Genomic DNA, 14,192 nt, shown 5'->3' on the forward strand with positions numbered 1-14,192 from the left:
GTTTCTATGCTTTTGTTTTTATGATTTCGTTTCTCATTGTGTTTTTTGATGTCCTGTACCCATATATGCATGTATATATACATATAAATGTAGGTATGTACATATATATATATATATGTATATATGCATATATTTATATATTATTTATGTAAGTTTTATATATAAATTCAGAAATGGAGTCAAACGCAGGTATTGTTCAAATCATTTATACTTCCAAGATATTTTTCGAAGAAAGCATTTAGATTATTCCAGAGGGAATAAAAATGATGTAAAACAATGCAACCATCCCGTCAGGGAAAGAAAGAGAAACTAAGCACATCAATAAGTCATTATATATATATATATATATATATATATATACAAATTGAGATAGGGGTTGTAAATGCAACCCTCTATGGGATAACATATATTCAATATACTGCTAGTGAAGTATTATATTTATATTTACTTATATTTATATTCTCTTATATATATTCTACTTATTGTATAACAGTACTCTTTTATGTACACTTTTTTATGTACATTCCTTTATGTACACTGTTTTGCTCTACTTTTTTATGTTTAACCCTATAGTTTCTTATGTGGTGGTTTAATAAAGTATGTGATGTGGTAGTGATCTCTGGTAATTGATATTGATTTAGATGTATTTCTCCATTTTCTTATTTCGTATATAATATATATATATATATAATATATAATAGAAATATGTTACAAAAAAAATAGAAACTGCACGTGGAAATGTAAAGGGAAAGTAAGAAGAGAAATAAGCGAAAAGCACATTGGAATTCAAAAAAAAGTAAAGGCTTTTTATGAAAAGTAACGATAGATATATACAATTAGATGAACTGAGGTATGAATAAAAGTAATAAAAGTCATTATTATGAATTGTTAAAGAGATTCAAAAGCATACAGGTTTCGTAAATTTACTAATCATTGCTTTGACTGCACATCGATTAATGAACGGTGTCTTGTCTACTAGTCCCTGAGTAAAACGATTATAGGTAAGGGAGGTAAATAGTTCTGGATTTGGTGCATTTAGGGTAGATATAGCTCTGTAATGTGAATGATGTATGGGATGTATGGGGGTTAGTGGTATTAATGGAAAGGTTAGTAGTGTTCTGTATTATGTTATGTATTCATATTGAGCTGTGGAAGGTATTTATTGATGAAAGTTGCCTCTTTATTCATTCTTTGTTGTATTTAGGTGTTCTGTGAACATTGATAGAAGGGGAAAATTAGGAAATTAGGATTAAGATTCCTAGCACACCTTTCTATGTGTTCACTAACGTGTACCTGTCTGTATTGTGGGTGGCGGATTTGCTCTTTGTGGAGAGTGGTTCTTCGACATATATATATATGTATATTTATGTGTATGTATATATATGTATGTATGTATATATATATGTATGTTTATGTATATATATATATATGTATATAATATATATATATATATATATATATATATATATATATATTATATGTCGAAGAACCACTCTCCACAAAGAGCAAATCCGCCACCCACAATACAGACAGGTACACGTTAGTGAACACATAGAAAGGTGTGCTAGGAATCTTAATCCTAATTTCCTAATTTTCCCCTTCTATCAATGTTCACAGAAGACATAAATACAACAAAGAATGAATAAAGAGGCAACTTTCATCAATAAATACCTTCCACTGCTCAATATGAAGACATAACATAATACAGAACACTACTAACCTTTCCATTAATACCACTAACCCCCCATACATCCTATACACCATTCACATTACAGAGCCATCCGTCCACAACAAAAATCTAAATCGTACCACATAACGACAATAAAAGACACCCTTCGGTCATGAGTGACCATGGGTTTGCACCTAGAGAGTTACCCTCTGAGGCACAAGTCTGGGCAAGGTTTTTTTTTTATGGAAGACCAGCAGTCGCCCATGCATACCGGCCTTCCCTCTCCACGCCACCAGTGTTATCCAAGAGAAAGACAAAGGTCGATACAGCTTGGCACCTGTGACGTCGCCACTCATTTCTACAGCTGAGTGAACTGGAGCAACGTGAAATAAAGTGTCTTGCTCAAGAACACAACACGCAGCCCGGTCCGGGATTCGAGCTCACAACCTCACGATCGTAAGCTCGACGCTCTAACCACTGAGCCATGCGACTTCACATAACGACAATACGGCACAACTATTTCACCTCAATTGGACCCGCTCTCTTCAACATTACACCAGGACACGTCAAAAAAGAAACTGACCACACAAAATTCAAGAAGTCTTTGGACAAATTCCTTCAAACAGTCCCGGACAAACCACCCACACCCGGATATGTCTCTGCAAACAATAACTCTCTGCTCGAATGGGCCTTGGTACCCAAATCCTGAATTGAAAGACTTCGCCAGTTGGTGCTATTAAGTTAGACATGGCCTGGGCCAATACTGGCCAAAACCTTTCTAAGTTATTCTAAGTTATATATATATATGCATGAATATATATATATATGTATATATATATGTGTGTGTGTATAATATGTATGTACGTATATATATATATATTATATATATATATATATGTATATATAGCTATATATGTATATGTATATGGATATATATGCATATATATGTATATATAGCTATATATGTATATGTATATATGGATACATATATACGTATATATATACATATATATATATATAATATATATATATATATATATATACTAGCAGCTAAGCCCGGTTTCACCCGGTCGGTTTGGATGATGTGGCTGTAAAACCTACTCTGTGTAAGCATTCGACTTGTTTGGGCACGCTTACGTTAAAAAGCAATTTTAGAACGACTTTTTTCCCACTTCTATTGCGCTCGCACACGCACGCACGCGCGCACACACACACAACACACACAACACACACAGGCACGCCCACACACATTCACATACCCAACCCCCTTTTACATACACGCACATATATTCACAAAGATTTGAAAACGCTGTTTGATTTATTTTTCAGCGTGCAATTTTCATCATCCCACTACCAAGTAATACATTACCCCTTCCTTCCGTATTCATCTATCACCCCTTCCTTTCTCATTCATAAACACAAAAGTATTATTATAGTAGATTATCTCGGTAACCATAGAAGCTATGAAAATATACAAAGCCCAGCATCACCACCGGATCATTCTACGCGTCTGTGTAACTTTTTGCGCAATTTCACTCCGCTGTTTGACCGTGAATCCCAAGACAAGAAACAATCGCCCATGTCAAATTTGTACGTATAGATATCATTGTGTGTATATGTTAATTATATATATATAGGTCTGTGTGTATATGTGTGTGTGTGTGTGTTTGTGTGTGTGTGTGTGTGTGTGTGTATATATGTGTGTATACACACATACACACATTTGGCAGCCAGTTTTTCAAGCTGAGAGGATGTAAACTGACTTTTTCTCTTTTTCTTCTTTTTTTCTCTGCCCCCTGACGAAGGATTGACTCCAAAACGTTGGATATTCCACTGTACCCCTTTCACTTCTATCCATATATGTGTATATGTATGCGACCTTCGAAACGTGGAGTAGATGAAACAAAGGCGACTGAAGAAGGGGAATTTTCCTTGTTTTGTATGTCCTGTACTCTATTTTTGCGTTGTTTAAGAAAAATGTCCATTTCCTTGGTTTTGTGTTTATGTTTTCGTTTCTCATTGTGTTCGACGATTTTTTGGCGTCCTGTACCCATATATGCATGTATATATACATGTAGAGGTAGGTACGTACATATATGTATGTATATATGCATATGTTTTATTTATTATTAATTTATTATATATATATATATATATATATATAATATATATATATATATATGTATAATATATATATATATATGCATGTATATATATATATATATATGTATGTATGTATATATATATATAGAGAGAGAGAGATATGGATGTATGTATATATATATATGTGTATGCATGTATGTATATATATATGTACACGTACACACACACGCACATGCACATTTACATATATAAGTACACACACATAGTTATATATATATACATATATATATATATATATATATATATATATATATATAATATATATATATGTATAATATATATATATATGTATAATATATATATATATATGCATGTATATATATATATATATATGTATGTATGTATATATATATATTAGAGAGAGAGAGATATGGATGTATGTATATATATATATGTGTATGCATGTATGTATATATATGTACACGTACACACACACGCACATGCACATTTACATATATAAGTACACACACATAGTTATATATATATACATACATACATATATACATACATACATATATACATACATATAATATACAATATATATATATATGTACACACACACATACGCACACCCTCCTCTATCACTTTTCTTCAGCAGCAAGTCTGATTTTTAATTAGTCAAATATGTGTGAGCTGTACAATATAATATACAATATATATATATATAATATATATATATATATACATACATACATACATAGAAACATACATACATACATACATACATACATACATACATACATACATACATACATACATACATACATACATACATACATACGTACGTACGTACGTACGTACGTACGTACGTAATATAATGTGGTTAAATAAAGCTTCAGCAGCCAAGTCGTGTATCAGGCAAGATTGAATAAACAAAATACTGCATGTGAGAGAGCAGGCACATGTAACAGGTGAGAGGTTGAACAACAACAATAACAATTGAAATAGCCTTGTGGTGGATGCATTAGGTCAATGAGTGAAGGAAAGATCACCACTATCACTGCTACAAGCAATGCTAGCAACAACAACAAGCGGAGGCGCAATGGCCCGGTTGTTAGGGCAGCGGACTCGCGGTCGGAGGATCGCGGTTTCGATTCCCGGACGGGCGTTTTGTGTGTTTATTGAGCAAAAACACCTAAAGCCCCACGAGCTCCGGCAGGGGGGGGGGCGACCCCTGTTGTACTCTTTTCGCTCCAACTTTCTCTCACTCTTTCCTCCCGTTTCTTGTCCCCGACTTCCAGCAACAGCAACAAGCGGAGGCGCAATGGCCCAGTTGTTAGGGCAGCGGACTCGCGGTCGGAGGATCGCGGTTTCGATTCCCGGACCGGGCGTTTTGTGTGTTTATTGAGCGAAAACACCTAAAGCCCCACGAGGCTCCGGCAGGGGGGGGGGCGACCCCTGTTGTACTCTTTTCGCTCCAACTTTCTCTCACTCTTTCCTCCCGTTTCTGTTCCCCGACTTCCAGCAACAGCAACAAGCGGAGGCGCAATGGCCCAGTTGTTAGGGCAGCGGACTCGCGGTCGGAGGATCGCGGTTTCGATTCCCGGACGGGCGTTTTGTGTGTTTATTGAGCGAAAACACCTAAGCCCCACGACTCCGGCAGGGGGTGGTGGCGACCCCTATTGTACTCTTTTCGCTCAACTTTCTCTCACTCTTTCTTCCTGTTTCTTGTCCCGACTTCCTACGCAACCGCTGAACCGGGATGCACATTCATCCATCCGCCGATGCTCTCGGTGTCGGGGGTTGACCTGCTTCCTCTTCTGCGGGTTTTACGAATAGCAAAGGACCACGTTTCGGACTTCTCCCACTCTGGGACGAAGAACGCTTCGCTCAACAAACAAACAAACAGCGACAACAACATCAACAACACCATTACTACTCTTGCCACCACCACCACCACCACCACCACCACCACAATCGTTCTCCTCATTTATCATCATCATTATCATCACCACCACCACCGTCAAAACTGTTGCCACCACCATCACCACCACTACCACCACCACCACTTCATCATTATCCTCATCATCACTATCACCACCGTCACAACCACTACCACTACCATCACCTGTACCACCCTACCCCCACACACCACTACCATCACTCCAACACCATCCCAACCACCAACACCATCCTCTTCTTTTCCCCATCATCATCATTATCATTACCACCAATACCGTCACCACTACCATCAACACCTCCACCACCATCAACACAACTACCACCATTACAACCATCTTTGCAACCTATGCTACTACCACCCCTACCACCATCACCATAATTATTACCACCACTAACATTATCACCACCACCACCACCATCACCGCCATTACCTATTTCTTTATTATTTACGGATTAATTCGATTATATCGACCCCAGTGCGCAACTGGTACTTAATCTATCGACCCCGAAAACAGAAAAGATCTTCATGTAGCTAACAGCACATCACAATTACACTTTAACCCCATTCACCTGAGCTCTTTGTGTCATTAGCAGAGTCCACACTCGTCGGAGAACAGTTTCACTCTTCCTTTTCACCAATCACTAAGGCCCTGCTAAAAGGCAATGGGTACCACCCTTCCTTCTCTAAGTAAGTCTAAGCAAGTCTCTTTTTACTCTTTTTACTTGTTTCAGTCATTTGACTGCGGCCATGCTGGAGCACCGCCTTTAGTCGAGCAAATCGACCCCCAGGACTTATTCTTTGTAAGCCCAGTACTTATTCTATCGGTCCCTTTTGCCGAACCGCTAAGTGACGGTGACGTAAACACACCAGCATCGGTTGTCAAGCAATGCTAGGGGGACAAACACAGACACACAAACATACACACTCACACATATATATACATATATATGACGGGCTTCTTTCAGTTTCCGTCTACCAAATCCACTCACAAGGCTTTGGTCGGCCCGAGGCTATAGTAGAAGACACTTGCCCAACATGCCACGCAGTGGGACTGAACCCGGAACCATGTGGCTGGTAAGCAAACTACTTACCACACAGCCACTCCTGCGCCTCTAAGCAAAAAAAAAAAATATTAAATTGTGCATTTCATACTAGAAGGGGAGCCATGGCTGGAAGCAATAGAAGACAGAGATAAAGTGTTTCCAAAGAACCTACAAGAATCCTTCTTTTGCGATGCTTCTGTGTCTCTCGTGTTATCTGTATTTTTTTTTCACGTTATGTTGAGTCCATAAAAATTCCCTCCAATTATTGGTATTGTTTAAGTCCAGATTAATCTTGATTATATAGATCAATGGTAAAAGGATTTTTCCTGCGTGATTATCTCATCAATGTGGTAATCCAGAACCACATTATATGTATCGCTTTCTAAAATGCTAGGGTGTAATTTTGGGAGAGATTTGGCTGCTATTTCTAGCAAGTCTAGCAACTATGTAGTGCTTCCTTGCTCGATTTTCTCTCATTAATAGTGTTTCGAATAATATTAAAAAAGTTGTAGTTGAGAGAGTGTAGTCTATCAGATACATGTATGTGTTCGTGCGTGTGGCTATGTATGTGAATGTATAATATTTATATCGGTTTATCTATCTTACATACTTGTACTTGTGGCGACATTCACCCTGGGCGGGTTGAGTCGGCTTCTTCTACCACCCTCGAGGCATCTCGAACCATGGCAGGTTCGCCATTGAGAATTCATGGAAGAAGTTTCGTGGGAATATGTGGATTTCACAAGCGGTCCCCAACAATCCCACATGTAGAGACATCCTGTTTGCCGCAGATTGTCCGCAGACGCAGGGACAGAACGACCGATGAGCCGCCGGTTGCCGAAACAGGCACTCCGAGGATTTTCGTAGTCTGCCGGGTTGTGGCCCTAATACCACTCGGTGTCAGACCAATCCGCCTTGGGTGGCCCTACCAGGAACCGAAGTTCCCGACGGCATAGCTCTGACACTACCCGTTGCCAGCGTCCCCACCACGGTGAGGAGGGGATGGACTTTGGGGACGTTTATCTATCTATATATCGGTGTATCTATCCATATATCCGTCCAACCCGTACCAGCGTGAAAAAGGGGGTGTTGGTAAAGTGACACCGATGAGGATGATTACACACGGTTTGTAGGTGTGTAGAGAGGTTAGGAGAGCAGTGGAGCGGTCAATGACTTGGACCTGTAGAGCCCACAACTGATCAAGGGTAACTTCGATTCAGGAAAAAATGTTATATTTTCTCTGTTAGGATTCGAAATCCGAATCAATGAGAGGATGAGTAATGGAGATAGGAATGGGAGTCAGTAGATTTGTTGTAGACCGGGGTGAGCAGGTGGATATTGTTGATTGTGAAGGGGATGTTCAGAAAACGAACGGAGATATCAGATATGTTAGAGGTGAATTCCAAGGCGAGCAAATAGAGTTAATAAAAGAGATGAATTCTATCGAGCTGTTTTCTGGTGAAAGTAGTTGCACCGACACAGTCATCAATTTAATGATCATAGAATTCTGGTGTGAGTCCCGTAAATTGGGAAAGGATTTTCTCCTCATTGTAGCCTCCAAAGTAGGTTGCGTAAGTGGGACCCCACTTAGTTCCCGATGTGACCCCACTAGCTTGTTTGTAAGATTTCTCAGAGAAAGAAAAGCAATTAAGGATTAGGGTGGGTTCATTTAAACGGAGAAATGCCGTAGTGCTAGGTACAGGGAAGGGGTGGCTGATTAGGAAGTGTGTAAGGGCTGATAAGCTGTTGTTGTAAGGGATGACTAATTCAAAGTCCATGATGTATGTATTTATACATGTGTGTGTGTGTGTGTGTTTGATAAATGTAAAGGGAGACCTACATACACAGACATACACATATACACATTTACGTGTGATGTGACGCAAATTTTCAGATACTGTTTATATTCTGTACGGGGCTGATAGAAGAGAGATAACAATGTTACTTCAGATTTTTTATTATTACTATCGTGTTACTGATATAGTTTATATCGTAGTCTTAGAGATGTTTGTTAATTGTTGTTGCCTGTTTCTGTAGAGAAAGGACCTAGGCTTTTACAGATTTCAAGGCATTTGTGTGTCGACATCACTTTTGGGGCCACACGGTTCTGAAATGCATATTTTCTCCAATTGTTCTGTATCAAATTTTTCTTCTTCAATTTTCGTTTTCTATTGGTGTATTGAAATAGATACGAAATTCTTCAGGCATTAAACCTGCAAGTGCCAGTTTTCAGCGTCAAATAGAAAGAAAAACTTAGACGATATTAAAAAATATGAAATAATCTATTAGGATGACGTGTGTGGATACAGTTACCGCGAACAAACTATACTTGAAAACCAATACCGTAATGAATCGACTGAATGATGCAAGCATGGCTATTATTTCAAACAATTATACCTTTAATAAAAACAATTATCTGAGATGGTATCGAAAAGTTCCAGGACTAATTATGCTTAATAAAAAATAACTTATTTACCTAAGTTTTAACATCATCTCCTTCGAAATAGTCACCTTGCGCAGCAATATACCGATCCCAGCGTTCCTGCCACTTTGGGAATCTGGCCTAGAAGTCGCTTTCCGTAAGCAAGGGCGAGGGCCTTCTGTGATTCGCTCTGGGTCTCGACAACGGTGTTGAAATGGCGACCTTTCGCTTACATTTTCATCTCGGGGGAGAGATGGAAGTCTGCAGGAATTAAATCAGGCGAATATGACGGGTGCGGAAGCAATAGCATGTTGTTTTTGGCGAGAAACTCGCGAGCGAGGAGAGCTCGGTGACAGGGTGCATTGTCGTCGTGAAAAATCCAACTCTTCGCGCTCCATAGATCAGGTCGCTTTCGCCGAATGTCCTCTCTCTCAAACGTTTCAAAACGTCGCAGTAGAACTCTCGATCGGTGGTCTGACCCTGGGGGACGAAGTCTCGCTGCACAAAACCACATTTCTGCGGGGTCGCTCGTGGCAGGTCTTCCAGGTCGCACATCGTTTTCTAGGGACGTTCATCGGTTTTTGAAGCATTCGTACCAATCGAAACATTGTGTACGACCCATGGCTTCATCACCGTAAGTTTGCCGAAGCATGCTCAATCTCTCTATTACAGACTTCCTAAGTTTAACACAAAATTTCATGTTGGATCTTTGTTCCAACTTCCTGTCCATGACAAAATTGCAGACTACAACATACAAGTGATCACAAAAACACAAATTTCATAACTTGCGGAATAAACACAGTGATTTCACTCGGCACACTGCCTCATGAAGGTCACTGCTTAGGTCTCACTGCGCATGCAACAGTGTGCTGGCATCTGTTGGCGCGCTACAAAACTCGTTCGAGAACCGGGAATTAAAAATCACAATCTTACGCTCATGAGTCCAACACCCTAACCACTAGGCTACGTGCCTCCACGTTGGCTACAATGCTTCGTGGTATTAGTTCCGACTATTTGCACTCTGAGTTCAAATACTACCGAGGATAACTTTGGTATCATTGTTTCGTGGTCGATAAAAAACGGTACTAATCTTAATCAGTGGACGGGTGGAATTGTAAGAACATCGGGCCGGATGAATTATTGCTGTTGTTCCGGCACTTTACGTTCTGAGTTCAAATCCTGTTCTGCTCTGCTTGGATGGTAGATTTAACCCGTCGCTCAGTTTAACAATCATCGGAATGGCATTTTGGTACCTTTGGCAGAACCCAATCTATGGAAAGCGTTTAGTTTCCAGTTTGAGGAAACCTCCCTCCCTCCAGTTTTTGAAGATCTGTAACGTGTCATGAACACTACCCTCACCCCCTCGACTAAAAAGAGAAAAAAAACCATTCTTTTAATATTCCATTTCACAGAAACGCGGTTGTTCAGGTCGACTTTTGGTCCTTAAAATATTACATGTATCTCTTTTTGATAGGAAATAACTGGAATAAATATTTAGAAATGGTAAATTTTGATAGTCGGTATTCTGAAATGTGAAGGTGCGTGGCTTAATGGTTAGAATATTCGGCTCACGATCATAAAGTCATGAGTTCGACTCCTGGCGGTCTGTATGTCCTTGAGCAAGGCACTTTATTTCGTGTTGTTCCAGTTCACTTTGTTGGCAAAAATAAGTAGAACCTAAATTTCAAAGGATCAGCCTTGTCACTTCTTTTATCACTCTACATCTCTCTGAGAACAAGGTTAGGGGTGTGGTGGAAGCACTCCGTCGGTTACGACGACGAGGGTTCCGGTTGATCCGATCAACGGAACAGCCTGCTCGTGAAATTAACGTGTAAGTGGCTGAGCACTCCACAGACACGTGTACCCTTAACGTAGTTCTCGGGGATATTCAGCGTGACACAGAGAGTGACAAGGCCGGCCCTTTGAAATACAGGTACAACAGAAACAGGAAGTAAGAGTGAGAGAAAGTTGTGGTGAAAGAGTACAGCAGGGATCACCACCATCCCTGCCGGAGCCTCGTGGAGCTTTAGGTGTTTTCGCTCAATAAACACTCACAACGCCCGGTCTGGGAATCGAAACCGCGATCCTACGACCGCGAGTCCGCTGCCCTAACCACTGGGCCATTGCGCCTCCACTAAAGGTTAGGGGTACTCGCGTCTATTGAGTCCTCAGCGCGTTGATTTCACGAGCAGGCTATTCCGTTGATCGGATCAACTCGAACACTTGTCCTCCTCACCGACGGAGTACCACGAAGAGTGAATTCTGAAATAGTAGAATATTACGCAAGAAAAGCGAACTTCCGTATTCAAATGTTCAGTGAAATGTATCTAAGAATTTAAAAAAAGTACAACTTCTGAAAATTTTGACTTGTGGATATTTGATGCCAACGATTACGTCACATTGAAAACCAAAGTTTGTAAAGATTTTTATAAATGTTATCAAAGACGTCACACTGGCAATTGATGCTAATCAAAGCGATTTTATATCAGAAATTTTATCGTTAGATTACCACCTAATGCTATATTTATAAAAAAAGGTTAACTTCTACTGAATGTAATTTTTCTGATATTGAAAGAAAATCTTTAGCAATTATGTCGACCAAAAAACGGTGCCATCATTTTCTATTTGGTAAAAAGAAAATTGCTTGCATAGACCGTGTTTCAGTCATTGGACTGCAGCCATGCTGGGTCACTGCCCTGAATGGTTTAGTCTAACAAATCGACCCCAGTACTTATTTTTCTTAAGTCCAATACTTAATCTATCGGACGCTTTTGTCGAAACGCTAAGTTACGTGGACATAAAAAACAACAACGGTTGTCAAGCGGTGGTGGAGGCCAAACAGAAATACACACACACACACATATATATATATATTATTCAAAGGAAGTCCAACTCTGCCTGTTTTTTATGTTTTATTTATATTCTTTAGAATGTTAATGTAGAATATAGAATATATAGTATAAATGATATATATATATATAGTAAAATAGTGAAGCGCGTGGCTCAGTGGTTAGGGCGTCGAGCTTACGATCGTGAGGTTGTGAGCTCGAATCCCGGACCGGGCTGCGTGTTGTGTTCTTGAGCAAGACACTTTATTTCACGTTGCTCCAGTTCACTCAGCTGTAGAAATGAGTTGCGACGTCACAGGTGCCAAGCTGTATCGGCCCTTGCCTTTCCCTTGGACAACATCGGTGACGTGGAGAGGGGAGGCCGGTATGCATGGGCGACTGCTGGTCTTCCATGAAACAACCTTGCCCAGACTTGTGCCTCAGAGAGTAACTCTCTAGGTGCAAACCTATGGTCAGTGTCTGACCGAAGGGGGTCACACACATATAGTAAAATGAAATGAAGTATTGATTGTCTTATTGAATAGATGAAATATTGAATATCAAATATTAAGGGACTAGTATACTTCCTTGCATTTAAGCAGTCTTCAAGGTCCCAGGTTGTGACAGGAATGTTTCAATATATATCTCCCTATACACAATCATACAAACCCCTTTATATATATATATATATATATATATATATATGTTAGTATGTTAGTTAGTTAGATAATTTGGCTCAAAAGCAAATAGCAAGGCCATGTAGGGGGACATGGAGTTAAGTACAGGGTGGTGTTCGTGTAAAGAGTTCAGGCCACTTGAGGTCAAGGGAGGCTTTGAACAAAGCGGTCGTCGGCATCTTCACCATCTCGTCTGGCAGCTTGTTCCGCGGATCCGCAACCCGGACGGAGAAAGCTCCTCTCTTTCGATTGAGATGAAATCGTCGCAGGTAGAGCTTTTCTGAATGACCCCGCAGCCGACGCTCTGGAGCAGGGTGAAGAACAGCTCTTTCAAGAGGTTACACTTTCCGCTTATGATGCTGGGCGAGAATGAGATCACCACGGCGGCGGCCGCGTTTTTCTAGAGAATAAAGGTCGAGCGTCCTCAGCCTTCTTCATAGGACAAATTTTTGAGACCATGAACCATGCGGGTAGCCAGCTTCTGGACTCTTTCGAGATGCTGTATGTCTTTGAGGAGATAAGGAGAAGAGGCTTGAATCCCGTATTCAATATGGGTCTCACCAGGTGACATAGAGTGGTAGGAATATGGCTGCTGTGAGCATTCCGAATGACCGTCAAATCAAGAACAGAATTCCGCGTGCTTTGTTGGCAGCATGGACGCACTGGGCGAAGGCGAAAAGGAGGAATCCACCAAGATACCCAGGTCCTTTACCTGATCGGTCCTCTCCAGCAGCAGACGACCCGGCTCGAAATCAAGTTGAGTTGCAGGAGGAGAGCCAACAGGCAGATGACAGCACTTTGACACGTTCAGACACAGGTCCCATTCGTTAGACCACCTCCAAATTTGGTGGAGGCATCGACGAAGATCCTCTATACCACCGCGAGGAGCGACCAGTTGACATCGTCGGCAAATAGAAGGGTGTGTTGCGTGAGGTCGTCGGGCAAGTCATTTATGAAGGCTAAGAACAATAAGGGCCCAAGCACTGAACCTTGAGGCACGCCACTGCTCGCACTGGAGACGTCGGACCGCGAACCATTAACTTGGACTTGGAAGGAGCGCTCTGAGAGGAAGGCACCAACCCATCGTACAATATCCGGATGGAAACTATATGCTTGAAGCTTGACAAGTAATAGGCGGTGGTTTACCGAGTCAAAAGCTTTGGCAAAGTCCAATAAAACGATGTCAACAGCATCACTATCATCGAGGATGCACGTCACCAATTCTTCCATTACCAGTAAGTTGGTCGAGCATGATCTCTTCGGCACGAAGCCGTGTTGGGAATCAGAAATGGAGGCTGTGTTTTGGAGGTGGAGCATCATACTTTTCTTAAGGATGGTTTCGAACATCTTGCTGATTATTGATGTAAGGGAAACCGGTCGGTAGTTAAGCGGGTCTTCGCGGCTCCCTTTCTTGAAAATTGGGCAGATTATCGCTGTTCTCCAGTCCGCAGGTATAACACCCGTCGCCAATGACATATTGAATAGAC

At 40.7% G+C, this 14,192-nt stretch overlaps 2 long non-coding RNA genes across 2 annotated transcripts in view; one reads left to right on the top strand and one right to left on the bottom strand.

Moving 5' to 3' along the window:
* The window catches only part of LOC118765050, a 19,162-nt gene extending 17,268 nt beyond the window's left edge, over positions 1–1,894 (top strand). The window contains exon 4 of the long non-coding RNA XR_005000894.1: positions 1,884–1,894. This is a non-coding gene — a long non-coding RNA (uncharacterized LOC118765050). The remainder of the gene's footprint in view (positions 1–1,883) is intronic.
* A 1,023-nt stretch (positions 1,895–2,917) lies between these two features.
* LOC118765049 lies at positions 2,918–13,682 on the bottom strand. Its single transcript, XR_005000893.1, has 3 exons — positions 13,673–13,682; positions 5,748–5,754; positions 2,918–3,130 (listed from the first exon to the last, which is right to left on the bottom strand). It is a non-coding gene; the product is annotated as an uncharacterized LOC118765049 (long non-coding RNA).
* Between the last annotated feature and the right edge of the window lie 510 nt (positions 13,683–14,192).

This window comes from Octopus sinensis, linkage group LG10 (assembly GCF_006345805.1).
Source record: "Octopus sinensis linkage group LG10, ASM634580v1, whole genome shotgun sequence".
In the NCBI taxonomy this organism is placed as follows: domain Eukaryota; kingdom Metazoa; phylum Mollusca; class Cephalopoda; order Octopoda; family Octopodidae; genus Octopus; species Octopus sinensis.